Genomic DNA, 27539 nt, shown 5'->3' on the forward strand with positions numbered 1-27539 from the left:
AACTAGCCAATAATGAAACACCATGGATGAATAAAGAGATAAGGGTAAACTTGAAACTAAAGAAAAAGGCATAAACTAAGTATGTAGAGAATAAAGGAGAGGATGACAAAAGGGAATACAAAGAGGTTAGGAAAGAAATCAAAAAACAATTAGGAAGGCAAAGAGGTACCATGAACTTAAATTATCAAGGAATATAAAAAGAAATCTGTATTCTACAGATACATAAATAATAAAAGAAAAATCAGGATAGGGATAGGGTCACTAACAGATGCACATGTGAAACTCACAGGTAATAACAGCGAAATGGCAGAAATATTGAATATTTGCCTCAGTATTTACCAGAGAGACTAACAAGGTGGGCACGACATTAGAAGAAGTGATCAAAAAAGATATAAAGACATTTAAGATACAAAAGGTGGAGATCATATAATCATTACAGCACAGGAGGGCATTCGGCCCATCGAGCCCATGCCACCTCTTTGTAAGAGCAATCCAGTTAGTCCCATTCCCCCGCTCTTTCCCCGTAGACCTGCAATTTTTTTCCCTTCAACTATTTATCCAATTCCTTTTTGAAAGCCACGATCCAATCTGTTTCCACTACCTTTTCAGGCAGCGCACTCCAGATTGTAACTACTCGCTGTGTAAAAAAGATTTTTCTCATGTCGCCTTTGGTTCTTTTGCCAATCACCTTAAATCTGTGTCCTCTAGTTCTCGACCCTTCCGCCAAAGGGAAGTTTCTCTTTATTTACTTTATCTAAACTCTTCATGATTTTGAACACTTCTTTCAAATCTCCCCTCAATCTTCCAGCTTCTCCAGTCTATCCACGTAACTGAAGTCCTTCATCCCTGGAACTATTCTGATAAATCTTTTCTGCACCCTCTCTAAGGCCTTCACATCCTTCCTAAAGTGCGGTGCCCAGAATTGGACACAATACTCCAGTTGTGGCCAAAGCAGTGTTTTATAAAGGTTCAACAGAACTTCCTTGCTTTTGTACTCTATGCCTCTATTTATAAAGCCGAGGATCCCGTATGCTTTTTTAACCAAATTCTCAACCTGTCCTGCCACCTTCAAAGATTTGTGCACATATACCCACAGATCTATCTGTTCCTGCACCCCCTTTAGAATTGTACCATTTAGTTTATATTGCCTCTCCTCATTCTTCCTGCCAAAATGTATCACTTTGCACTTCTCTGCGTTAAATTTCATCTGCCATGTGTCTGCCCATTCTACCAGCTTGTCTATGTCCTCTTGAAGTCTATTACTATCCTCCTTATTGTTTACTACATTTCCAAGTTTCGTGTCATCTGCAAGTTTTGAAATTGTCCCCTGTACATCCAAGTCCAAGTCATTAATATACATATATAAAAAAGTAGTGGTCCCAGTACCGACCCCTGGGGAACACCACTGTATACCTTCCTCCAGTCCGAAAAACAACTGTTCGCCGCTATTCTCTGTTTCCTGTCACTTAGCCAATTTCGTATCCATGCTGCCGCTGCCCCTTTTATTCCATGGGCTATATCGGGCCTGTGTCGACTCTTTGAAAGGGTTACCTAATAGTCCCGCTCCCCTGCTCTTTCCCCTCAGCCCTGCAAATTTTGGTGAAGGTGTTAAAAGCCATAAATACAATTCAGTGAATAAATTGAATCATATTATTGTGAAATGTGTTTAAAAAATTTGAAGTTTGCTTGAAATTTTATTTTTGATATTAGAAATTCAGTTAATGAGAAAAAATGGCAGATGAAAATGTTTTGAAAAAGCAGTTTGAGTAATTTGATTGGTTCATCAATTAACTGTGAAAGGCAACTGTTTACATGGGTAAATGCCATTATAAAATATTTACATACACAGTTTCAATGTTAAATATTGACATCATAGTATCAGCAAAAACCTTCACAACAGAAAGTAAGGTTTGTGGAGAGGAAATGCATGCATAGGCAAGGTTTTTAATAATATATCGATAGATAGACAGATTGATACGTTACAATGGGTCGGACTTTGCTCTGAACAGTAACGAACGGCCATTAGACTTGCACTGTAGACTTTCTATGTGCTTTTGCACGGCAAGTTGCTGTCAGCCAACCAGCCAATAAATGCAGTGCCCTCTACAGGGCATCTGGGACCTGTGTGAACAGGACAAACAACTAATCAATCAGATTGAAGAATCAGTAATGAGCAGCGCAGAGTCTGAATCAGGAAGTGTAAGTTAGAATAGTGAATTCAATGTCACATCATATACAGAAAGCAAAATAAAGAGAGGGAAAAGAAGATTGGATTAAGAGAGAGAGATAAAAGAGACAGAAAGAAAAAGTAAAAAAAAATCTTATTTAAATTATTTTTTAAATCTTCAACAACAATTAAAAGCTGAAGGAATGAGATTCTACACTTGCAAAAGTAAATTTTCAGTACCCGAGATGTTTTATGGCAGTAATTAAGTCTTACTGTTGATCGGGTACTTACACTGGAATGGACAAGCCCTAACTTTTTTTGGCGAGTTTAGTCCGCATCTATGAGGTAAAGACAGGAACTTCATGCCGTTCAATACATTTGAATGGTGAGTCAGGCGGTGAGAAGCTGTTTTCATGCAGCTTTTGAGGAGCAGGGCATCTGGTACAGCAACTTCCAGATTTCCGCGTTTAACTGCGCATGTGCGGTCGCTGGACGTTGCTGTCCGATTAGCACAAAAATAACGGTGAGTGTCGTTAGCCTCATCGTTATTTTTACAACAAAATCCAGCCCAATATTTCTCAGAAAAGCTCAGTGCAACTAACCTGATAATTCTTTAAATTTGCTATTGTTGCAATTTATCTTCCCATAGGCTTCTACCAATCTGTTTAAAATTGAGATAACAAAGCAACAGATAATTATCCAACTTTTTCCATCTGGTGCAGAATCCTGAAGATAATCCTTTTAAAAGTGGAAACTTGCTGCGTTTTGTTTTTCAAATTTCTAGCTCCATTTAATGAGTGTTTTTTCTTAACTGCAAAAAAACAACCTTAAATGAATGGTAATGAATCAAAAGATTAATATCCAGGGATTGTCAGCCCAAACATCACTGTGAAGTCAGGCAAAACACAAAGAGCTGAATGAGCAATAGTCCGAATGTGAAAGGTATAAATGCTGTCTAAAATTATCAGGCGATAGCAGCGTGTCAAAACATATGGAAGAAGGGACCCAGGGTCTGCTGACATTTCCAGCACTTAGTTCTTGAAGCAATGTCTGTGACCCACAGAGTACTGAAAGCATAGTAAAACCTATTTTACAATTTTTAATTTGAAATGGGGCAGGTAGGTATTGAGAATTGCTATTTAGTTGGTTGACACTCTTACACCTAGCTGTAAGATGCATTGATGTAAGGTGAGAGAGAGAAACCAGGAAATTATAGACCTGTTGCAAGGAAGTTATTGGAATCTATAATTAAAGACAGAGTGACTGAGCACCGAAAGAAATTTGAGCTGATTAGAGAGAGCCGACATAGATTTGCAAAGGATAGGTCATGTCTAATGAACCTAATTGAATTTTTTGAGGAAGTAACTAAAGTAGTAGACAGGGGTATGTCTATGGATGTAGTTTATATGGACTTCCAGAAAGCATTCAATAAGGTTCCACGTAAGAGTCTGTTAGCTAAAATTAAAGCTCATGGAATTGAAGGCAAATTATTGACCTGGTTAGGTGATTGGTTAGGCAGTAGAAGACAGAGAGTAGGGATAATGGGTATGTACTCGAATTGGAAGAATGTGACAAGTGATGTCCCACAAGGATCTATGCTGGGGCCTCAACTATTCATCATATTTATTGATGACTTAGATAACACAATAGTGAGCCATTTATCCAAGTTTGATGATGACACAAAGATTGGTGGCATGGTAAGTAGTGTAGACGGCAGCATTAAATTACAAAGAGACATTGATAGATCAAGTGAGTAGGCAAAACTGTGGCAGGTAGAGTTCAACACAGGTAAGTATGGGGTCATCCATTTTGGACCAAAAACAGTATTTTTAAATGGTGATAACCTAAGAACAGTGGAGGTCCAAAGAGATTAAGGGGTCCATGTACTCAGATTACTAAAATGTAGTAGTCAGGTACAAAAAATAATCAAAAGTCTAATAGAATATTAGCCTTTACAACTAGAGGACTAGAATATAAAGGGAGGAAGTTTTGCTACAGATACACAAAGCCCTGGTTAGACCACATCTGCAGTAATGTGTACAGTTCTGGACACCGCACCTTAGGAAGGATATATTGGCCTTCGAAGGAGTGCAGCGCAGATTGACCAGAATGTTACCAGGGCTCCAAGTGTTAGATTATGAGAGATTACATAAACTAGACTTGTATTCCCTGGAATATAGAAGATTAAGGGGTGATTTGATTGAGGTTTTTAGGATTTTGAAAGGAATTGATAGGGTAGATAGAGAGAAACTTTTTCCGCTAGTGGGGAAGTCTAGGACAATAGGAAATAACCTTAAAATCAGAGCCAGGCCATTTAGGAGGGAAGTTAGGAAACACTTCTTCATGCAAAGGGTGGTAGAAGTGTGGAACTCTCTCCCACAAAAGCAGTGGATACCAGCTCAATTAATAATTTTAAATCTGAAATCGATGGATTTTTGCTAGCCAATAGTATATGGAACCAAGGCAGGTGGATGGAGTTAGGATACAGATCAGCCATGATCTCATTGAATGGCGGAACAGGCTTGAGGGGCTGAATGGCCTGCTCCTGTTCCTATGATCCCACTTCAGAATCTCCTTTTGCTTGTGAACTTTGAGCATGAGTGGGTAGGATCTGGCTGCCTGAATGTGGGGCAACTACTCAGCACTGAGCTCTAGCGTTGTGAAGAATTATTTTCATCCTCCAATGCTAGTGGAGGTTAAGAGGATTAGTGTTCAGTGAAATAAAAGGGAGATTCTGTCGTCTTGCGCTCCCGACGCACTCACATGGAGTACTGGTTGTAGAATCAGGGCTCCAGTTCTTTTGCCCTACCTGAGACCCACACTTCCTGCCAGCTCAGCTTTTGCATTGGACATAATGGTAAGTTGCAAAAGATATATGTAAAAAAAGCTGCATTGTCCCAAAAAAGTGCGAACAGGATTGTAGCAAGTAAGGTATTAGAAGTGAAAGTGGCAGGGTTATGCAAATTGGATTATGTGTACGATGATGAGAAAGGAATTTCCGCTGGCCAAATGACTGTGTCTTGGTCCCCAATGTCTTTATGTCTAAAGGCAATGAGTGGTGCACCCAAACCATGGATCACTATCACTGTATGAGCAAGCTATTGCAGATCTAATCAGGACAGGGAAAGAGAGAGGGATCTGTAGAAATAGGTGAAAAACACAGATCTTGCAATATGTATCATATTTAATGATAATGCAATACCCGTATGAAGAAGCTTGTTTACTCCTAGGGCCGATGATGCAGTGGTAGGCAACCGAGGCGCTGCAGTACATCAGGCGATGGGGTCCAGTATTACCGAGTTTGGACGCCTAATCTGTGCACTCCAATATGGGCGAGCAGTGCTTGGAGTCTGACTATAAGATTCATTAAGGCTGCAGAAGCTATTTAAATTGGGGTTCTCCAAATTGTGTGGCTGGAGCACCTGAGGATCACTCCAGTTGCTGAGCGCCCATTTCTAATGAACATTAAGTGGGAGGCCCACCTAAAAGGTTAATATTTTGCTCTAGTGTGGCCCTTTTTTGGCATAAGTCCACCTTTACATAGAATGCCTCCAACAGCCAATTCTTCAGTGGATACTTTTTTAAAAATGGTTGCAGCTCACCCAATATTTCAAACCCCCATGATGTCCCCAGCCCATCATGCGCAATGCGCCAGAAGCCCGACTGAAGCATTTATTCGCTACAGTGCAACAGCAGCCAGTGGACGACATGCTACTGTCCCACCACTGCTGAGCCAGGACAGCATTGCCAACTCCATAATGTTCCATCGCTTGTTTTCACAGAGCAAGGAGAATCCACTCACTCTTCAGGTGAACACAAAGAGCACTACACACCTGAAAACCGCTCGCACATGAAGCAGACACCAATCACAGATGCACACAGATTGGGAAAGTAGATGTGAATCAGACGCTGAGCAATGGAGAGAAAGGGATAGTAGTGGAGATGGTTAATAAGATGCCAGCTGGTACTGGGCAGGGGTCCAGCTTCTGTTGAGCTATATTGGAACCAAATCTTAGTGAGACTGCTTTCAAAAGGAGACTTCAATAGCACCAGTACAGTCACTTGTCTCCTCACATACAACAGTGGAAGATGGTCTGGATAGTGTGGCAGAATTTGATACCCAGGTATGCACTGCATTTTCCTACTTGAATGTTCTTGTGGACCACTGGTTGCCTGCACTGCAGTCTGCCATTGAGCATGTAGCATCTGCAGTGGAGACTTCAGTTACATAGACCATAGGGACGTTAGCGGAGATTCTCCTGGGTCTGCATCCAGACGCACTGGTATATTTCTTTCACTGGTCCCAACTTGTAGAAGTTCACAATACAAAAATTTTTTTTAAAGATAGTAGCCACTGAAAGGTACAGCTGGATAGAGATGCAGGGAAGTTATTGGAGCCATATCTGCAGGGGGGAAGCCATATCTGCAGGGGGGAAGCCATATCTGCAGGGGGGGAGGCCATATCTGCAGGGGGAAGCCATATCTGCAGGGGGGGAGGCCAATCTGCAGAGTAGTTCAGTGATTATTTTTAAATGCAAAAGCCACTGACCCCAGCTTATCATGCCTTTCCTTTGGGCATTCCTCTGTATCTATATTATTAAGGAGGACCAACTGAAGGAGGACAGATTGGTAGATGCCATTGGTGTCATATAGCCTCTCCACTGCATTTGCAGACCCAGGGGTTTACACCTGGACTTGACCTCTCGTCAATGTACGCAAAGACTGCACTTCCCACCAAAAGCAACAAGAGATTTCTGCCAACTCCTTGCCCCAAACCTGGAGCCCACCTCCACCAGATCCACTGCAATGTCAGTGGCAGTAAAGATTACTGCAGCACTAAATTTCCGTTCTTTCAGGCATCTTCAAGTGACATTTGTAACATCAGCCAATCAGCCATTCTGTGCTGCATCCAGCACAGGAAAGGGTTTCATTCCCTCAGGATGCAGCTGGTATTTGATGCCAGGAACATCAGATTGCACGTGAATATCCTGGCTCCAAAGCGCCCACTTCCAGATTTGACTCTGGCGCATTTGGATGCATGCGCGTGCAACAGACACCCAGAAATCCTGCCCCCACTTAATGCAGGCAGGCCGTTACTTAAAGGGGCAAGTACCTCATTGCAATAGTTGAGGTACTTAATTTTTTGTGTATTACAAAAGTAAAACAACTTTTACCTTACCTGTTCAGGTTTCCCATTGCTTCCGATTCATTTCAGGTGAAAGCAGGTGGGAAGGGCCAGATCCATGAGGTGAGTGCCTTTATTACACTGCTTGTGGGCCAGGAGGAGCAGGAGTGCTTCATCCAGGTCCAACAAGCTCAGCTGAAGTGATTGGACCCCCGCGATCAGCTGATCCTCGCCCCCAATGCTGGACCCCTCCCCAATGCTGGACCCCCCCAATCTTATCCAAGGCTCACCCAATATCGTCCACATCCCCCCTCTGATTTCTTCCACAGACCACGATCTCGCTTTCCCTCCCTCCCCCTCTCCGATTTGCGGCTCCTTTCCCTCCCGACAGGCAGCCAGTCTGTCAATCTGGCTGCCTGGCGCGTGGGAAACCCAGAAGCACAAATACTTACCTTCAATTGAGTTGCGATCGCAGATTGCAACGCGCTCATTCCACCCTAAATCGCATCTTGAGCAGCCCTATAGCATGCTCAATTGTAGACCTGGTGGCAATGTTGCTGTCGTTATATCGATGCTGTTGCTTGATGATAGGGTTCCTCAGAGGTGTCATGAGCTACTTGTCCCCGAGGAGCTAGCCCTTAAGGGTGTTCGGTGCGTGGAAGAGGGGCGGGATGTTGGATTCCCTCAGAATGAACAAATCATGGCAGCTGCCAGGGAATCTGGCACACGTGGTCACAAACGAGCTGAGTGTTGATGGAGTATTAGCCCTTTCTGTTGATAAACAGTCCTGGCTCGTGTGGAGGTGCTCGTATTGCTATATGGGTGCAATCGATTACACCCTGCACTCATGGGAAGCCAGCCACAGCGTGGAATCCAACTGCCCTCTCCGTCTGGCTGAGGTCGTCCATGGGGAAGTTGACGTACTCCGAGGCCCTGGGAAACAAGCAGTCGGTGACCTGCCTTATGCACTTGTGTGCAGACAACTAAGAGACCCCGGCGATGTCCCCGGTGGCACCCTGGAATGATCCGGAGGCGAAGAAGTTGAGGGCAGTGGTGACTTTGACAGCGACAGGTAAGGAGATGCTGCTCGGCCCAGCTGGGAGCAGCTTGGCATGAAGGAGGCTGCAGATGTCTGCGACTACCTGGTGACTGACTCTGAGCCTCCGTATGCACTGCTCCTCAGAGAGGTCCAGGAAGCTGAGCCTCGGTCTGTCGACCCTGTTGCGAGGGTAGTGCCTCCTGCGACGTCGGTCTCTCTGTTGTTGCCCTCCGTGCTCTTGTGTAGGTGCCTGTGGCGCAGCACTGTGTTGTGGAGCTGCAACTGGCAGATGTGGATGCCGTGCCTGGCGAGGCTGGTGATGTTGCTCGTCCTCGGATGTACTGGTGAATGCAGCCAGGGCGCCCCCATCCTGACAGTGTGAGTTTGAGGGGGTCCGAAATTTTGTTAAATATGTGTGAACAGAAGAATTGTGAGTGGAAAGTAAGAATTTTCAGTGAAAACACAAAGATCTCGCAGCCAAAGATTTGCCTGAAAGAACAGAATACCCTGCAGCAAGAACTCACCTTTTCTCCCCATCTGTCAAACAAGCATTTGAATGTGCAACTGGCTGCTGGCTGAAACACGTCTGGTAGAACATGGAGTGTTTCCCACAGCACAGGAAACACACTGAGGATGTTTCAACATCGGACCCCTGCCTCAATGTGGACAAAATTAAGTACTTCAAGTATCTAAAGAAGTCTCTTAACTATCATCCCGCCGGCTTTAACTGCCGTTGGGACTCGTGCATTCGGGAGGCACGCGAAAACCCAGAAGCGTCAGTGGGGAACCTGAAAATCTGCGGGTTGGAGCCGGGTTCTGATCCCGCTTGGGATTTCTGTGATTTTCGGAGCCCCCCGCCCCCAATGAACCCACTACTTCACTCGAAAATTGAGCCCAAAGCATCTGCAAATGGGTATAGACAGGTTAAGTGAGTGAGCAAGGAGGTGGCAGATGGAGAATAATGAGGGGATATGTGAGCTTATTCACTTTGGTAGGAAGAATAGAAAAACAGAATTTTTTTTAAATGATGAGAAACTATTAAATGTTGGTGTTCAGAGGGATTTGGGTGTCCTCGGACAAGAACACAAAAGGTTAGCATTCTGGTACAGCAAGCAATGGCACGTTGCCTTTATTGCTTTGGTGAGACCACACCTGGAGTACTGTGTACAGTTTTGGTCTCCTTATCTAAAGAAGGATAAGAACATAAGAAATAGGAGCAGGAGTAGGCCATACGAACCCTCAAGCCTGCTCTGCCATTCAAAAAGATCACGGCTGATCTTTGGCCTCAACTCCACTTTCCCGCCCAATCCCCATATCCCTTGATTTCCCTAGAGTCCAAAAATCTATCTAGCTCAGTCTTGAACATACTCAACGACTCAGCATCCACAGCCCTCTAGGGTAGAGAATTCCAAAGATTCACAACCGTCTGAGTGAAGAAATTCCTCCTCATCTCAATCTTAAATGGCCGACCACTTATCCGGAGACCATGTCCCCTAGTTCTAGACTCGCCAGCCAGGGGAAACAAGCTCTGAGTATCTATCCTGTCAAGCCCTCTCAGAATCTTATATGTTTCAATGATATGATGAATTATATGTATCATTCTTCTAAACTCCAGAGAGTATAGGCCCATTCTACTCAGTCTCTGCTCATAGGACAACCCTCTCATCCCAGGAATTAATCTAGTGAATCTTTGATGTACCGCCTCTAAGGCAAGTATATCCTTCATTAGATAAAGAGACCAAAACTGTACACAGTACTCCAGGTGAGGCCTCACCAAAGCCCTGTACAATTGTAGCAAGACTTCCTTACTCTTGTACTCCAACCCCCTTGCAATAAAGGCCAACATGCCATTTGCCTTCCGAATTGCTTGCTGCACCTATATGCTAACTTTCTGTGTTTCTTGTAAGAGGACATCCAGATGTCTCTGAACATTAACATTTAGTAGTTACTCACCATTTAAAAAATATTCTGCTTTTCTATTCTTCCTACCAAGTGAGTAACCTCACATTTCCCCATATTATACTCCATCTGCCACCTTCTTGCCCACTCACTTAACCTGTCTTTTTTTTTTATTCGTTCACGGGATGTGGGCGTCGCTGGCAAGGCCGGCATTTATTGCCAATCCCTAATTGCCCTTGAGAAGGTGGTGGTGAGCCGCCTTCTTGAACCGCTGCAGTCCGTGTGGTGACGGTTCTCCCACAGTGCTGTTAGGAAGGGAGTTCCAGGATTTTGACCCAGCGACAATGAAGGAACGGCGATATATTTCCAAGTCGGGATGGTGTGAGACTTGGAGGGGAACGTGCAGGTGGTGTTGTTCCCATGCGCCTGCTGCCCTTGTCCTTCTAGGTGGTAGAGGTCGCGGGTTTGGGAGGTGCTGTCGAAGAAGCCTTGGCGAGTTGCTGCAGTGCATCCTGTGGATGGTGCACACTGTAGCCACAGTGCGCCGGTGGTGAAGGGAGTGAATGTTTAGGGTGGTGGATGGGGTGCCAATCAAGCGGGCTGCTTTATCTTGGATGGTGTCGAGCTTCTTGAGTGTTGTTGGAGCTGCACTCATCCAGGCAAGTGGAGAGTATTCCATCACACTTCTGACTTGTGCCTTGTAGATGGTGGAAAGGCTTTGGGGAGTCAGGAGGTGAGTCACTCGCCGCAGAATACCCAGCCTCTGACCTGCTCTCGTAGCCACAGTATTTATATGGCTGGTCCAGTTAAGTTTCTGGTCAATGGTGACCCCCAGGATGTTGATGGTGGGGGATTCGGCGATGGTAATGCCGTTGAATGTCAAGGGGAGGTGGTTAGACTCTCTCTTGTTGGAGATGGTCATTGTCTGGCACTTATCTGGCGCGAATGTTACTTGCCACTTATCAGCCCAAGCCTGGATGTTGTCCAGGTCTTGCTGCATGCGGGCTCGGACTGCTTCATTATCTGAGGGGTTGCGAATGGAACTGAACACTGTGCAGTCATCAGCGAACATCCCCATTTCTGACCTTATGATGGAGGGAAGGTCATTGATGAAGCAGCTGAAGATGGTTGGGCCTAGGACACTGCCCTGAGGAACTCCTGCAGCAATGCCCTGGGGCTGAGATGCTTGGCCTCCAACAACCACTACCATCTTCCTTTGTGCTAGGTATGACTCCAGCCACTGGAGAGTTTTCCCCCTGATTCCCATTGACTTCAATTTTACTGGGGCTCCTTGGTGCCACACTCGGTCAAATGCTGCCTTGATGTCAAGGGCAGTCACTCTCACCTCACCTCTGGAATTCAGCTCTTTTGTCCATGTTTGGACCAAGGCTGTAATGAGGTCTGGAGCCGAGTGGTCCTGGCGGAACCCAAACTGAGCATCGGTGAGCAGATTATTGGTGAGTAAGTGCCGCTTGATAGCACTGTCGACGACACCTTCCATCACTTTGCTGATGATTGAGAGTAGACTGATGGGGCGGTAATCGGCCGGATTGGATTTGTCCTGCTTTTTGTGGACAGGGCATACCTGGGCAATTTTCCACATTGTCGGGTGGATGCCAGTGTTGTAGCTGTGCTGGAACAGCTAGGCTAGAGGCGCAGATAGTTCTGGAGCACAAGTCTTCAGCACTACAGCTGGGATGTTGTCGGGGCCCATAGCCTTTGCTGTATCCAATGCACTCAGCCGTTTCTTGATATCACGTGGAGTGAATCGAATTGGCCGAAGACTGGCTTCCGTGATGGTGGGGATATCGGGAGGAGGCTGAGATGGATTATCCACTCGGCACTTCTGGCTGAAGATGGTTGCAAACGCTTCAGCCTTGTCTTTTGCACTCACGTGCTGGACTCCGCCATCATTGAGAATGGGGATGTTTGCAGAGCCTCCTCCTCCCGTTAGTTGTTTAATTGTCCACCACCATTCACGACTGGATGTGGCAGGACTGCAGAGCTTTGATCTGATCCGTTGGTTGTGGAATCGCTTAGCTCTGTCTATAGCATGTTGCTTCCGCTGTTTAGCATGCATGTAGTCCTGAGTTGTAGCTTCACCAGGTTGGCACCTCATTTTTAGGTACGCCTGGTGCTGCTCCTGGCATGCTCTTCTACACTCCTCATTGAACCAGGGTTGATCCCCTGGCTTGTTGGTAATGGTAGAGTGAGGAATATGCCGGGCCATGAGGTTACAGATTGTGCTGGAATACAATTCTGCTGCTGCTGATGGCCCACAGCGCCTCATGGATGCCCAGTTTTGAGCTGCTAGATCTGTTCTGAATCTATCCCATTTAGCACGGCGGTAGTGCCACACAACACGTTGGATGGTGTCCTCAGTGCGAAGACGGGATTTCATCTCCACGAGGACTGTGCGGTGGTCACTCCTACCAATACTGTCATGGACAGATGCATTTGCGACAGGTAGATTGGTGAGGACGAGGTCAAGTAAGTTTTTCCCTCGTGTTGGTTCGCTCACCACCTGCCGCAGGCCCAGTCTAGCAGCTATGTCCTTCAGGACTCGGCCAGCTCGGTCAGTGGTGGTGCTACCGAACCACTCTTGGTGATGGACATTGAAGTCCCCCACCCAGAGTACATTTTGTGCCCTTGCTACCCTCAGTGCTTCCTCCAAGTGGTGTTCAACATGGAGGAGGACTGATTCATCAGCTGAGGGAGGACGGCAGGTGGTAATCAGCAGGAGGTTTCCTTGCCCATGTTTGACCTGATGCCATGAGATTTCATGGGGTCCAGAGTCAATGTTGAGGACTCCCAGGGCCACTCCCTCCTGACTGTATATCACTGTAACGCCACCTCTGGTGGGTCTGTCCTGCCGGTGGGACAGGACATACCCAGGGATGGTGATGGAAGAGTCTGGGACGTTGGCTGAAAGATATGATTCTGTGAGTATGGCTATGTCAGGCTGTTGCTTGACTAGTCTGTGGGACAGCTCTCCCAATTTTTGCACAAGTCCCCAGATGTTAGTAAGGAGGACCTTGCAGGGTCGACTGGGCTTGGTGTTTTGCCGTTGTCGTGTCCGGTGCCTAGTGGTCCGATGCCGGGTGGTCCGTCCGGTTTTATTCTTATTATGACTTTTCGTAGCGAGATTTTACAACTGAGTGGCTTGCTAGGCCATTTCAGAGGGCAATTAAGAATCAACCACATTGCTGTGGGTCTGGAGTCACATATAGGCCAGACCGGGTAAGGGCGGCAGGCTTCCTTCCCTAAAGGACATTAGTGAACCAGATGGGTTTTTACGACAATCCGGTATATCCCTTTGCAGACTCTTTTTTTCCTCCTCACAGCTAACTTTCCCAACTACCTTTATATCGTCAGCAAACTTGGATACATTACACTCGGTCCCTTCATCTAGGTCATTAATATAGATTGTAAATAGCTGAGGCCCCAGCACTAATCCTTGTGGCACCCCACTAGTTACAGCCTGCCAACCTGAAAATAATCTCTGTTTTCTGTCTGTTAACCAAGCCGCTATCCATGCTAATATGTTACCCCCAACCCCATGAGCCCTTATCTTGCGTATCAACCTTTTATGTGGCACCTTATCGAATGCCTTTTGGAAATGCAAATATACGACATCCACTGGTTCTCCTTTGTCTATCCTGATAGTTACATCCCCAAAGAACTCTAATAGATTTGTTAAACACAATTTCCCTTTCATAAAAACCATGTTGACTCTGCCTAATCATATTATGATTTTCTAAGTGCCCTGTTACTACTTCCTTAATAATGGATTCCAGCATTTTCCCGACAACTGATGTCAGGCTAACCGGCCTGTGGTTCCCTGTTTTCTCTCTCCTTTCTTTCTTGAATAGTGGGGTTACATTTGCTACCTTCCAATCCACTGGGACCATTCTAGAATCTAGGGAATTTTGGAAGATCACAACCATTATCTCTGCAACCACCTCTTTAAGAACCCTAGGATGTAGATCATTAGGTTCAGGGGATTTGTTGGCTTTTAGTCCCATTAGTTTGTCTATTACTTTTTCTCTACTGATATTAATTGTTTTAAGTTCCTCACTCTCATTTGCCCCTTGGTTCCCCACTATTTTTGATATGCTTTTTGTGTCTTCTACTGTGAAGACAGATACAAAATATTTGTTTAACGTCACTGCCATTTCCTCATTCCCCATTATAATTTCTCCTGTCTCAGCCTCTAAGGGACCAACGTTTAATTTTGCTACTCTCTTCCTTTTTACATACTTGTGGAAGGATATACTTGCCTTAGAGGCGGTGCAACGAAGGTTCACTAGATTAATTCCTGGGATGAGAGAGTTGTCCTATGAGAACAGATTGGGTAGAATGGGCCTGTACTCTCTGGAGTTTAGAAGAATGAGGGATGACCTCATTGAAACATGTAAGATTCTGAAGGGGCTTGACAGGGTAGGTGCTGAGAGGCTGTTTCCCACTTGCTGGAGAGTCTAAAACTAGGGAGCATAGTCTCAGGATAAAGGGTCGACCATTTAAGACTGAGATGAGGAGGAATTTCTTCACACAGATGATTGTGAATCATTGGAATTCTTTACCCCAGAGGGCTGTGGATGCTGAGTCATTGAATATGTTCAAGGCTCAGATAGATAGATTTTTGGACTCTAGGGGAATCAAGGGATTTGGGGATCAGGCAGGAAAGTGGAGTTGAGGTCGAAGATCAGCCATGATCTTATTGAATGGCGGAGCAAGCTTGAGGAGCCATATGGCCTACTCCTGCTCCTATTTCTTATGTTCTTATGCTGCATTACAAATTGCACCCAGCAATGTTTTGAGGATCAGAATCCCTTTAGCTGTTCCAATGTGCTGCATAAATAAATGAGGAAACAATTTCATTACAGAGAAAAATCTGCAGGCCCAGTAACGACCCAGAAAGTATTTGTACGCCTTCATGCTCTTCCCCTGGCTGTGATGCTTACATTGGCATTATGCTTCTATGTTACAGATCCGTTCAGGCAACCAGAAGAGGTAGCTTCCAGGTAAGCTAGTCTGCAGTGCATACCTACATAAAGCAAGGAACTGATACCATGTTTTCCAGGGAAAAACAGGTTCATAACTTTCACAGTGGAAAAGAGGAACTAACTGGAGAGGGCACAGAACTTTACCAGCTGATTGTTTTCCCAAGAGTCCAGGGCATTATACATGGCTCTCAGGGCTCCACATGTCAATCACATTGTATACATGAACAGGAAGGGATTTTACTCCTTCAATGTCCAGTGGTATATGACCACAGAAACATGATGCTGCTCATTAATGCCCAGTATCCAGGGAGTTCCCCTGATGCTTTTATTTTACAACAGTCAATGGTGTTGCATTATTTGAGTGTTCCAAGAGAATGAACCGATGGCAATTGGAAAACCAGAACTACCCTTTGAATTCATGGCTGATGACCCCACTTAACATCCCACACAGCAACATAGTTCCAGTACAATGATGCTGATGCTACCATCCACTTGCTCCTTCTGACTGATGAGTGGTGCATCATCCAGTGCTTCCTTCTTTAAACTTACCACCGAGATCTCACAGCTACTACAATCTATGATGGTGTTTATGACAGGTGACATGCTTGAAACAAGGTGCTGTGATGTGCATGGTTTTGTGGTCTAATTTGTCTTCCATCATCATCACAGCAAGAACTTACAGGGAGAGAAGAGGGAAAACAATTAGAAAGGTTCCTCAATGCAATGCCTTTAAGGAGAAGAAAGATTATATTGTGGATTATATTGTACATCATGCTCCTCCTGTGCAGTTTGGCCCTGCAATAATGATTGAGAAAATCACAAAAGATTAGAGGAATAACTTCTAAATAAGATTGAAGATTGGAAGATTGCCAATGACTATCCTAGATTTAGAGGAGGAATGGGAATTGCTGAGGAGAGGCAGGTGTGCTGGCACAGCAGGTGCCTGGCACCCACCCTCAGGAACCCAGGAATTATGATCTACAACCCAGCTCCAATTCTTGGCACTGCCTTCACTGTCTACATTTCAGCAGAGAGGCTGACACAGATTTATACATATACTAGAGCCTGACCTGCAGACGAATTCAGCACAGAGGCAGTTCTGCCTGTTGTGGTTAACGTCATCATCACAATGAACTTTTATGCTACTTGCTCATCTCAAGACACCATTGATGACATTTGTCAGCTAAGTCAGTCGTTAGTACATTGCTGCATCAAGCAATCACTGCAGTGTTATTTGCCAAGTGCAACATATTTGTCACTTTCCCAATGGAAAGGAGGGAACAACGGGAGCGGGCCCTGCATCTCTATTGGGTAACTGGGTTGCCAAGACCGCAGGCTGTCATGGATGATAGCCATATTGTTGTCAGGGCATCAAACAACAATCCTGTGATAAATATGAATGGAAATGATTTCATTTGATCAATGTCCAGATGGTATTGGATCATCAACCCAAACAATGCAGTGACGGCAAAAAACCCCGGCAGCAGCCATGATATTTCACCATGTAACCATTGACAGTTCCACAACTCTTTGAAAGAACAGGACAAATGGACAGATGGCTACTGGGTGACCAGGGATACTCCTTGCCACCCAGGCTATTGACACAAGTCTGGAGCCCCCCCACACCAGTGATACAGAAGATAATTACATTCAAGTTCATGCCTCCACCTGAATTCTCAGGAAAATACCATTAGGATGTCTGGACAGATCAGGTAGGGTGCTCTTCTATAGCTCCAAGAAAGTCTTGAAAGATTATTTGCATTTGCTGTGTTTTGAACAGTGCCGCCTTTAGAAGAGGGGGACCCAGGGGGCTAGAAAGGCTGGAAGACAACACTGCAACCTTGCTTGCACAGGAGGAAGAAGAGGAGGAAGGGAAGTGACCCCAGCAGACTCACAGCCAAACAAATTAGTGTAGCAAAGACTACATTGATCAAACTATTAATTAAAAGCAACCCCGCAGACTCTCTAATCCATTCACCCCATACCAGCCTGCTGGGTCAAATCCCCACTGCCATCACTACCATTACGATCAATTAGCCCCTGACAACAACAGCTCTAACTTCCTCTGGGTAACAAATCATCATCATCAAACATTTCAAAGATGGAGAAATCAGTTTATTTCTCTACTCCATGTGTGTGTTCCTGTATCAATATTTGCTTCTCCAATGCTTGCTCTTGGTGAAAGTGAGATCTAAGGGGTGAGTAGTGGGGCAGTGCTTTTCAGCCTGCATTGTAAATGTGTCAACATACTTATGGGCTGAATACTTAATGTGTGTACAGTATAGGAATTGCCTTACATTTCATTGTCTCTACCTTGGCAATCTTCCTCAGTCCAGAGGACATTATTTTCTCATTTGCCACACAGAGGAGACAGTGTACTTGCTGTATATTGGCCGAATTTGGAGAATTTCCATCTGGTCCAAAATTTGTGATTTTCCTCACGACCAACTCCTCCCATAAATCCTTCACTCTCTCTTAGCTGAAGGAACCTTCTCCCATTATGTTGTCCAGTAAGTTGGCCGTCAAATAAAAACTGCTGCCTCCATTCACAACTCCCTCCCTAGGTGACTCAACACTCTCTGCAAACAGGAAAACCGTGCAAAGAAATTATTTAAGTTATATTAAGGACCTGACCTTGCAGGATCCCGCAGGGCCACACTGCTACTCAACCAGTGTAGATGACACCCAAGCACCAGGAGCATGTGCCATTTTTTGGCTTGACCAGAGAATCAGCCCTATAGATGATTGGTCTGCTTGTCTCTTAAATGTGTGGAAACTGCACTATGGCTCCGTTAATTGGATCACCTTAATTACCTCATTACTTTAATGAATTTATTTGGTGTTTTCTGATAACAGCTTTGTTTCTCTTTTAATTTAACCCATTAGGAGACCCAATGGGTTGCCCCATTGTAATCAACCCAAATAAATTTAACAAAAATGCTAATTTTTTTAAGAGGACCACAAACAATAAACACCCAAATCATTAAAAAAAAGGACAAAGGAAACTTATCAAATTAGATCAAAGTATTATTTCCATTACCAAGCTGCCCTCCAGTCTCTGTGGTGCTTATCAGTCGTGGAAGGCCTCAAGTGTACCAGCGGACACTGCATGCTCATTCTCCAGGGCCACCCTGGCACGGACAAGGCCATGAAAGAGAGGCAGGCAACCAGAGCGACCACCCCCATGGGCCGCGACTATCCTGGACTTATGGATGGAAATCTTAGCCAGGCCCAGGAGTACACCCACGAGGAGATCCTCCGCACTGGATGGCCAAAGATCAGGAGAATGGGACTGAAGTGCAGCCAAAAATTGAGGACCAGCACCTTCAAATAATGGAAGAGGGGCTGCAGCCTCTCACACTCCACCTACACATGGAACACGGACTCATGCAGGCTGCAAAAGCTACAGGCGGCCTGGGAGTCAGTGAAGTGGCTTAATAGCTGGTTTGTGGGGACCACTCCATGCAACACTCTCCACCCCAGATCCCCAATAATGCTGGGGAAGACTCATGCGTAGAGAGGCCTCCACTGGGGATACCCGCCTCCACCGGATGGCAAGGTGGTATCCGGACAGGAGACAAGGGCAAGGAAGTGGAGAATGTGCACGAGCAACCCATACAGGTGTACCAAGGCACGGAGGGAATTTCCAAGAGACGGCTCAAGTTGTGAGGCGCAGGCTCCTGAGGTAGGTTTCAGGAATAACATCTTTGTTAATCCATTTCTAACATTGGAAAAAGGCATTGGACAACAAAAGTATTGCCCCTTTTAAGAGTGCAGCAGCCATTTAAGAGCTAATTCCATGCCTCCGCAGGTGTAAAAGGTAGCCCTGCATAATTGAAATGACTCAAATGAGCCTGTGGTGTGTATTGGGATTGGCCAAGAGTGCTAGGAGCAAAGGTTACTTTTTGGCCCTATCACAGAAGCAGCCCCACTGTGTGTAATTTTAAAGTTACCGGCCAAAGATTAGCTTAGTTCTTAAATTTATTTTGTCAAATTGAGGAGTTAGGTAAAAGACTTTCTATAGTAAATACATAACTGTATTGTATGTCTTTTGTTCAATTAATTTGCTTAATTGTTTTAACCTTAAAATGAGATTTGAAAGAATGATGCTACAATGACTCACTGAAGATGAGATAGAGCCAATGAAGGCATTGGATAAGTCCAGGAGATAAAAAGAATGAACAGATAGGAGAGCTGATTTTAACTTCAAGCAGAGCATACCCGCCACCCACCCATTGAAGCTGGCATGAGGCGTGAGCCATTTTGAGGCCTAGGCCTCATTTACATTATACCAGCAAGCTTCAAGCGCCAAGCAGTCAACCCACTGCAGCTTGCCGGCTGGGGGATGGTGGGGAATCTGTCGGCTCCTACACTGAGCCAGCCAACAGCCAGAGCCTGTGGTCAGGGTGGGGGAGCCTTGGACAGCCTTGCAACAACAAAAACAAATATCCGGGGCCATTTTCTGAGTGGCCTCCAGCAGCCCCTTTAAGGACCGCTGGTTAGGCTGCTCACCTCCTGATACACCTGGGCAGAGTGTACGAGGCACACAGTCCACCCATTTGTACCTTGAGTTTGCAATTAGAGTCCTAAGTATGTCATAGGACTGTGATTTTCATATTACTATGGCCTCCCTCTTGAAACAGGCGAGTGGTCTGGCCACCCATCTCAGGACCCAGCCAAGATGACCGCAGTGGTTGCTCCAGTGGAAACGGGATGGTGAGTGACCCAAACCTAATTTCAGGCTATCACCCACTTACACTGGGCAGAACGAGCCAAAATCGGCCCTTGGGTTTTCTGTTGCATTACCGGTGGCTACCCTTGATCTCAAGGTTGAGATAGACAATCTCGAAGGTATGAGGAGTTGGGACTTGCCAGTGAGAGTGATCTATGATATGAGAATAAAACCATTCTAGATTCAGAAAGGTAGAAAAGACTCAAAAACGTAACCCCTTCTATGCCCCATTAGTGATAAAGTATGCAAATCAAAAGCAAAATACTGCAGATGCTGGAAATCTGAAATAAAAGCAGAAAATGCTGGAGAAGCTCAGCAAGTCAGGCAGCATCTGTGGAGATTCCTTGCTGAGCTTCTCTAGCATTTCCTATTTATAATGTATGTAAAGTTGGACACACTTGGCACTTCTTTTGCTGTCAATAAACTTATTTCACAATTGTTCCCAGCATTAACTTGTTGCACCACCGACACCCATGTGTCTTGTATCTACATAGAATTACATAGAATTTTACAGCACAGAAACAGGCCATTTGGCCCAAAAGGTCTATGCCAGTGTTTATGTTCCACAAGAGCCTCCTTCCACCTTACTTCATCTCACCCTATCAACATATCCTTCTATTCCGTTTCTCTCATGTACATATCTAGCTCCCCCTTAAATGCATCTATGCTAATCGCTTCAACCACTCAATGCAGTAGAAAATTCCACATTCCAACCACTCTCTGAGTAAAGAAGTTTCTCCTGAATTCCTTATTGGATTTCTTAGTGACTATCTTGGAACATCTTCTCTACTTCTACCCTATCGAACCCCTTCATAATTCTAAAGATCTCTTTCAGGTCGCCTCTCAGTCTTCTCTGTTCTAGAGAAAAGAGCCCCAGCCTTTTCAGTCTTTCCTGATAGTTGTACCCTCTCAGTTCTGGTATAACCCTTGTCAATCTTTTTTGCATTTCCTCCAGTGCTTTTTGTAATATGGAGACCAGAACTGTGCACAGTACTCGAAATGTGGCCTAACCAAGGTTCTATATAAGTTTAATATACCTTCTCTGCTTTTGAATTCTATCCCACTAGAAATGAATGCTAATGCTTTGTTTGGATATTTTATGGCTTTGTTAACCTGCGATGCTACTTTTGATGATCATAGAATAAAGAAAGGTTACAGCACAAAAGGAGGCCATTCGGCCCATCGAGTCCGCGCCGGCTCTACACAAGAGCAATCCAGCTAGTCCCACTCCCCCGCCCTTTCCCCGTAGCCCTGCAAATTTTTTCCTTTCAAGTACTTATCTACTTCCCTTTTGAAGGCCATAATTTAATCTGTCTCCACCACCCCCTCAGGCAGTGAATTCCAGATCGAACCACTCGCTGTGTAAAAAAGTTTTTCGTCATGTCACCTTTGGTTCTTTTGCCAATCACCTTAAATCTATGTCCTCTGGTTCTTGACCCTTCTGCCAATGGGAACAGTTTCTCTCTATCCACTCTGTCTAGACCCTTCATGATTTTGAATACCTCTATCAAATCTCCTCTCAACTTTCTCCGTTCCAAGGAGAACAATCCCAGCTTCTCCAGTCTATCCACGTAATTTAAGTCCCTCATCCCTGGAATCATTCTAGTAAATCTCCTCTGCACCCTCCCTAAGGGCTTCACATCCTTCCTAAAGTGCGGTGCCCAGAACTGGACACAATACTCCAGTTGAGGCCGAACCAGTGTTTTATAAAGGTTCATCATGACTTCCTTGCTTTTGTACGCTATGCCTCTATTTATAAAGCCCAGGACCCCGTGTGCTTTTTTAACTGCTTTCTCAACCTGCCCTGCCATCTCCAAAGATCTGTGCACATGTACCCCCAGATCTCTCTGTTCCTCTACGCCTTTTAGAATTGTGCCCTCTAGTTTATATTGCCTCTCCTTATTTTTCCTACCGAAAAGCATCACCTTGCATTTTTCCACGTTAAACTTCATCTGCCACGTATCTGCCCATGCCACCAGTGTGTCTATATCCTCTTGAAGTCTATCACTATCTTCCTCACTGTTCATATTCCCAAGTATTGTGTCATCTGCAAATTTTGAAATTGTGCCCTGTACTCCCAAGTCCAAGTAATTAATATATATCAAGGAAATCAGTGGTCCCAGCACCGACCCCTGGGGAACACCACTGCACACCTCCCTCCAGTCCGATTAAACAACCGTTCACCACTACTCTCTGTTTCCTGTTATTTAGCCAATTCTGTATCCATGTTGCTATTGCCCCCTTTATTCCATGGGCCACAATCTTAATAGCAAGCCTACCATGAGGCACTTTATCAAACACTTTTTGAAGATCCATATACACCACATCAACTACATTGCCCTCATCTACCCTCTGTTACCTCATCAAAAAACTCTAACAGCTTAGTTAAGCACAATTTGCCTTTAACAAATCCGTGCTGGCTTTCCCTAATCAATCTACACTCATCCAAGTGACTGTTAATTCTGTCCCGGATTATCGTTTCCAAAAGTTTCCCCACCACCGAGGCTAAACTGACTGGCCTGTAGTTGCTGGGTTTATCTTTACACCCTTTTTTGAACAAGGGTGTAACATTTGCAATTCTCCAGTGCTCTGGCACCACCTCCTTATCTAAGGATGTCTGGAAGATTATGGCCAGTACCTCCGCAATTTCCCCCCTTACTCCTCTCAGCATCCTAGAGTGCATCCCATCCAGACCGGGTGACTTATCTATTTTAAGTACAGCTAGCCTTTCTAGTACCTCTTCTTTCTCAATTTTTAGCCAATCCAGTATCTTAACTATATCTTCCTTTACCGAGACTCTGGCAGCATCTTCTTCCTTGGTAAAGACCGATGCAAAGTACTCATTTAGTACCTCAGCCATGCCCACTGCCTCCATGAGTCGATCTCTTTTATGGTCCCTAATCGGCCCCACCCCTCCTCTTACTACCCATTTGCTGTTAACAAGTCTGCAGAAGACTTTTGGATTCCCTTCTGTGTTGTTGTAGCACAGTTTGGACAATTCATTTGCTCACCTGTCCTCACAAAAATGTCTGTGCTTCTTCTGTTATTAACAATATGCTGTTTAACATGTAATGCTAACAAAAAAGTCCTCTCCCCTCTAATGGTAAACAGCAGCCCTTTAAGAGTTGCAACCTAGCCAGATTTTGCGATCTCCAGGCAATCGCACTGCTCCCCAGCCTCCCTGCCCACATTTTCCATGCACAAGGTGTAAGAATATAGATGTGTTTTACATTATTTTAATACAAAACAGCTACTGTAGCAATTATGGTTAAACCACATGAGTAAATCAAAATTGGTTTGACCTGTGTACTGGTAAATCTTACCTTTTGATCACAATGACACCCCAGGACAAAAGCTATAGTTCAGAAAGAGCAAACTTAAAAAGCAAACGTTGCTGAAGGATAATGTAGCAGGATATTGACCAGGTTATTAACCAGGACATGAGGCCTTTATCATCGTATGTTCGATGATCTAAGGGTAAGAAAACACCCAGCAATACCACTACAATGTCAATATATCAAGAAAGACACATCTTGACTTCCTTTTTCATATTGGTCTACTACTTTTATTCTATCTTGCAATGTCAGGAAATTCTTTTCTCATTAGCCAGTCCTTGAGCAATCTTTGCAAAAGCCCTTCTGGGGCAAGTCAACCCACTGCCATATATTGATCATGACACTCTCTGTGAACAGGTTCTTTACACTAAGAAAATCAGAGTTGCAATCAGGAACAAGTGATCACATTTCACAGGTTATTGCTATTTCAGGATGTTTTATAATGGCCTCATGTTTGTCAATGTGTCAGAAAGTGACTGATCCATTCGTGAGTAGACTACCCCCTACTCTCCTGGGACAAGCAGAACATCACACAATGTAATGTGATCTGATAGCACAGGCGGGATTATTCTTTCACTGGGTGACAGTCTCTGAAAATCAGGGGACACTATTTGAGATGGAGTAAAATCTTTTCACTAAATTAAATGGCACGATCATTCATCATCCAATAGACAAGACTGTACAGATGGAGTTTTGCAATAATGTTAGAGCTCATTCACTTGAATGAAGAATTGCAATCAACAGCTGTACATTTGACTTCAGATAGTGGCATTCTTATAAATCATGTTCTTTGATAGATTGGGGTTGATCGTGACTTTATGCGATAGTGTAAAACGAGTGATAGCGAGTCGGCAGCCCGTTTTACATCTCTCCGCATTTTTGTTTCTATTTAAAATCAACGTATATAAAAATGGGGAGAGATGTAAAACGGGCTGCCAACTCGCTATCAGCCGTTTTACACTATGGCACAAAATCAAGATGTACCTCATTACAGGTTAAAATCTGACTTGTGGGCATTAAAGTCTTTCAGGTAACTTTCTGGTGGTTACAGGCCACAGTTGCCACTTAACAATAAATATTTTCTGTAAAATGTCAACGTAAGTGAATTCTAGTTGTAAAACAAGACAGCTAATCAGAATTCAGTTCAACCTATGGTGTAAAATGTAAACCTGCAATTATTACCATGTAACTATATTTTTACTCCTGGATGGACAACCACGTGGCATTAAATGGATGTTAAAATTACCATCAGGAAGAAGTGTTCTGGTCACCATGTGTAGCAGCACCTTAAACGTGTTCAGGCAGTTTTCCTCTGCTGAGTATTTCCAGTGTAAAAAAAAAAGGTGCTCTTTGAACACATTTACAGTGACCAGAGCATTTCTTCTCCCCAGGTGTATCATCACCCTTTCAGTGCCTTATTAATGCATTCCAAGGAGCCTCTTAATATATGATAATATATGCCAACAAATGAACATGAAGAAAACACCTAACATTGCTGGTGCTAAACGCCCAAAGTGAAGAAGACATGGAGACTGCAATGATTTATACTTGTAAAAACAGTTTTCCAATCATCAAGAGGCGTTCTATAGATCCGTCACGTCACTACCTGAACAAAGGTCATAACAAGTTACCAAAACAACACAACGTTGTTGAGAAAAAATCAATAATCTGAAAAAACTTGTGGGAAAATAAAAAAGATTACACTGCTCAAAGGCTGAAAGGACATCCTTGAATGTTCAAAATTATTCCTGAGGATGAAATATCCACGCTGAGGTCCCAGATGTCAAGCAAGTTTATATTATATTGTCTCCATGCAGTCTCTAGTAACTGGAAAAGCACTGTGCATAACTGTAACATCAGTGGCATGTCAATAGCAGTCTTTAAACTATCTAATTTGCATGCAAAAAGTAATTCATACAATACTCCATAGTTATCCTGCACCTATTCCTGTAAGTCACTTCCAAAATAATGTGTGCAGCTGTGTGTTTCTAGTTGCACAGCATGTTTGCCTGTAACTAATTGTTTGTACCTTGTTCCACTCCACAGCCTTCATTGCAGGTGCCAGAAAACTTCCAGAGGGCAGTAACAAGATAGATGGGCCAATGAATCCACTGATGAGGAGGAATCTTCTGCAGCCACAGAACAGGATTCATCAAGAATGTGAGCTCACGTTATGCTGTCAGTTGATAGAAAACCCATGACATGTCACTGAGTTCCCTACAGGATGTGCCATTGGTTCATCAAACTTCTAGAAGGTAAGTAATTAGAGATGAGATGACATATTAGCCAGAGGGTGCAGATGTCAGGTTTAAAGACATCTCCTCAGGGCTGGAAAGAAACTTGGAATGGGAAGGGGAGGATCCAGTTGTCGTGGTCCACGTAGGTACCAACGACATAGGTAGGACTAAGAAAGAGGTTCTGCTGAGGGAGTTTGAGCAGCTAGGGACTAAATTAAAAAGCAGAACCACAAAGGTGATAATCTCCAGATTATTACCTGAGCCATGAGCAAATTGGCACAGGGTAAATCAGATCAGAGAGATGAATGCGTGGCTCACAGATTGGTGTGGGAGAAGTGGGTTTCGATTCATGGGGCACTGGCACCAGTACTGGGGAAAGAGGGAGATATTCCATTGGGACGGGCTTCACCTGAACCATACTGGGACCAGTGTTCTGGCAAACCGAATAACTAGGGCGGTAGAGAAGGCTTTAAACTAAATAGAGCGGGGGAGGGCTCAGGTGGGGCGAAATTTTGATTGATAAAGAGAAAAGACAAGGAAGTAGTACAGGAAAGTGACGGGGGTAATGATAAACAGAGTGTGTCAGGAAGGGACAGAGCGTAAGAGCATAAGAGTGCACTAGCAAATGGGGCTGGGGTAGGAAAGAATGGTAAAAAGACAAAATTAAAGGTTCTTTATCTGAATGCATGCAGCATTCGCAATGAGATAGATGGATTGACGGCACAAATAGAAACAAATGATCTCATGGCCATTACAGAGATGTGGTTACAAGGTGTCCAAGGTTGGGAGCTAAATATTCAGGGTTATTTAACATTTCGGAAGGATAGGAAAAAAGGTAAAGGTGATGGGGTAGCTCTGTTAATAAAGGATGAAATTGGTATAATAGTGAGAAATGATCTTGGCTCAGAAGATCAAGATGTTGAATCAATTTGGGTGGAGGGAAAGAAATCACTGGTGGGAGTAATATATAGGCCCCCTAACAGTAGCTACACTGTAGGGCAAAATATTAATCAGGAAATAAGGGGGGCTTGTAAAAAAGGTAATGCAATAATCATGGGCGATTTTAACTTTCACATAGATTGGACCAATCAAATTGGCAAAAATAGCCCTGAGGAGGAGTTCATAGAATGTATTAGGGACTGTTTCTTCGACCAATGCATCAGGGAACCAATGAGGAAACAGGCCATTTTGGATCTAGTAATGGGTAACGAAACAGGATTAATTAATAATCTCAAAGTAAAGGATCCCTTGGGAAGCAGTGATCATAACATGATAGAATTTCACATCCAGTTTGAGAGCGAGGATTTTGGGTCTGAAACCACTGTATTAAACTTAAATAAGGGCAATTACAAAGGAATGAGGGAGGAATTGGCTAAAGTGGGCTGGGTAAACATTAAATGGTATGATGGTAGATAAGCAGTGGCAAACATTTAAAAAGATATTTTATGACTCTTATTTTATGAAATATATCCCTGTGTGGAGGAAAGACTCCCAAAATGGGTGAACCAACCATGGCTAACTAAGGAAGTAAAGGATGGTATCAGGTTAAAAGAAAAAGCATACAACATGGCAAAGATTACTGGTAAGCCCGAAGATTGGGAAAACTTTAAAAACCAGCAAAGGATGACTAAAAGAATAATAAAGAGGGAGAAAATAAATTATGAGAGTAAACTAGCAAGAAATATAAAAACTGACAGTAAAAGCTTCTACAAGAACATAAAAAGGAAAAGGGTAGCTAAAGTAAACATTGGTCCCTTAAAGAATGAGACTGGGGAAATAATAATGGAAAACAAGGAAATGGCAGAGGATTGAACAGATATTTTGTATATGTCTTCACGGTAGAAGACACTAATAACATACCAATAATAGTCGAAAATCAAGGGGCAAAGGGGAGGGAGGAACTAAAAACAATCACTATCACTAGAGAAAAAGTACGAGGTAAATTAATGGATCTAAAGGCTGATAAGTCCCCTGGACCTGATGGCTTGCATCCGAGGGT

Source organism: Heptranchias perlo, chromosome 8 (assembly GCF_035084215.1).
Source record: "Heptranchias perlo isolate sHepPer1 chromosome 8, sHepPer1.hap1, whole genome shotgun sequence".
Classification (NCBI taxonomy): domain Eukaryota; kingdom Metazoa; phylum Chordata; class Chondrichthyes; order Hexanchiformes; family Hexanchidae; genus Heptranchias; species Heptranchias perlo.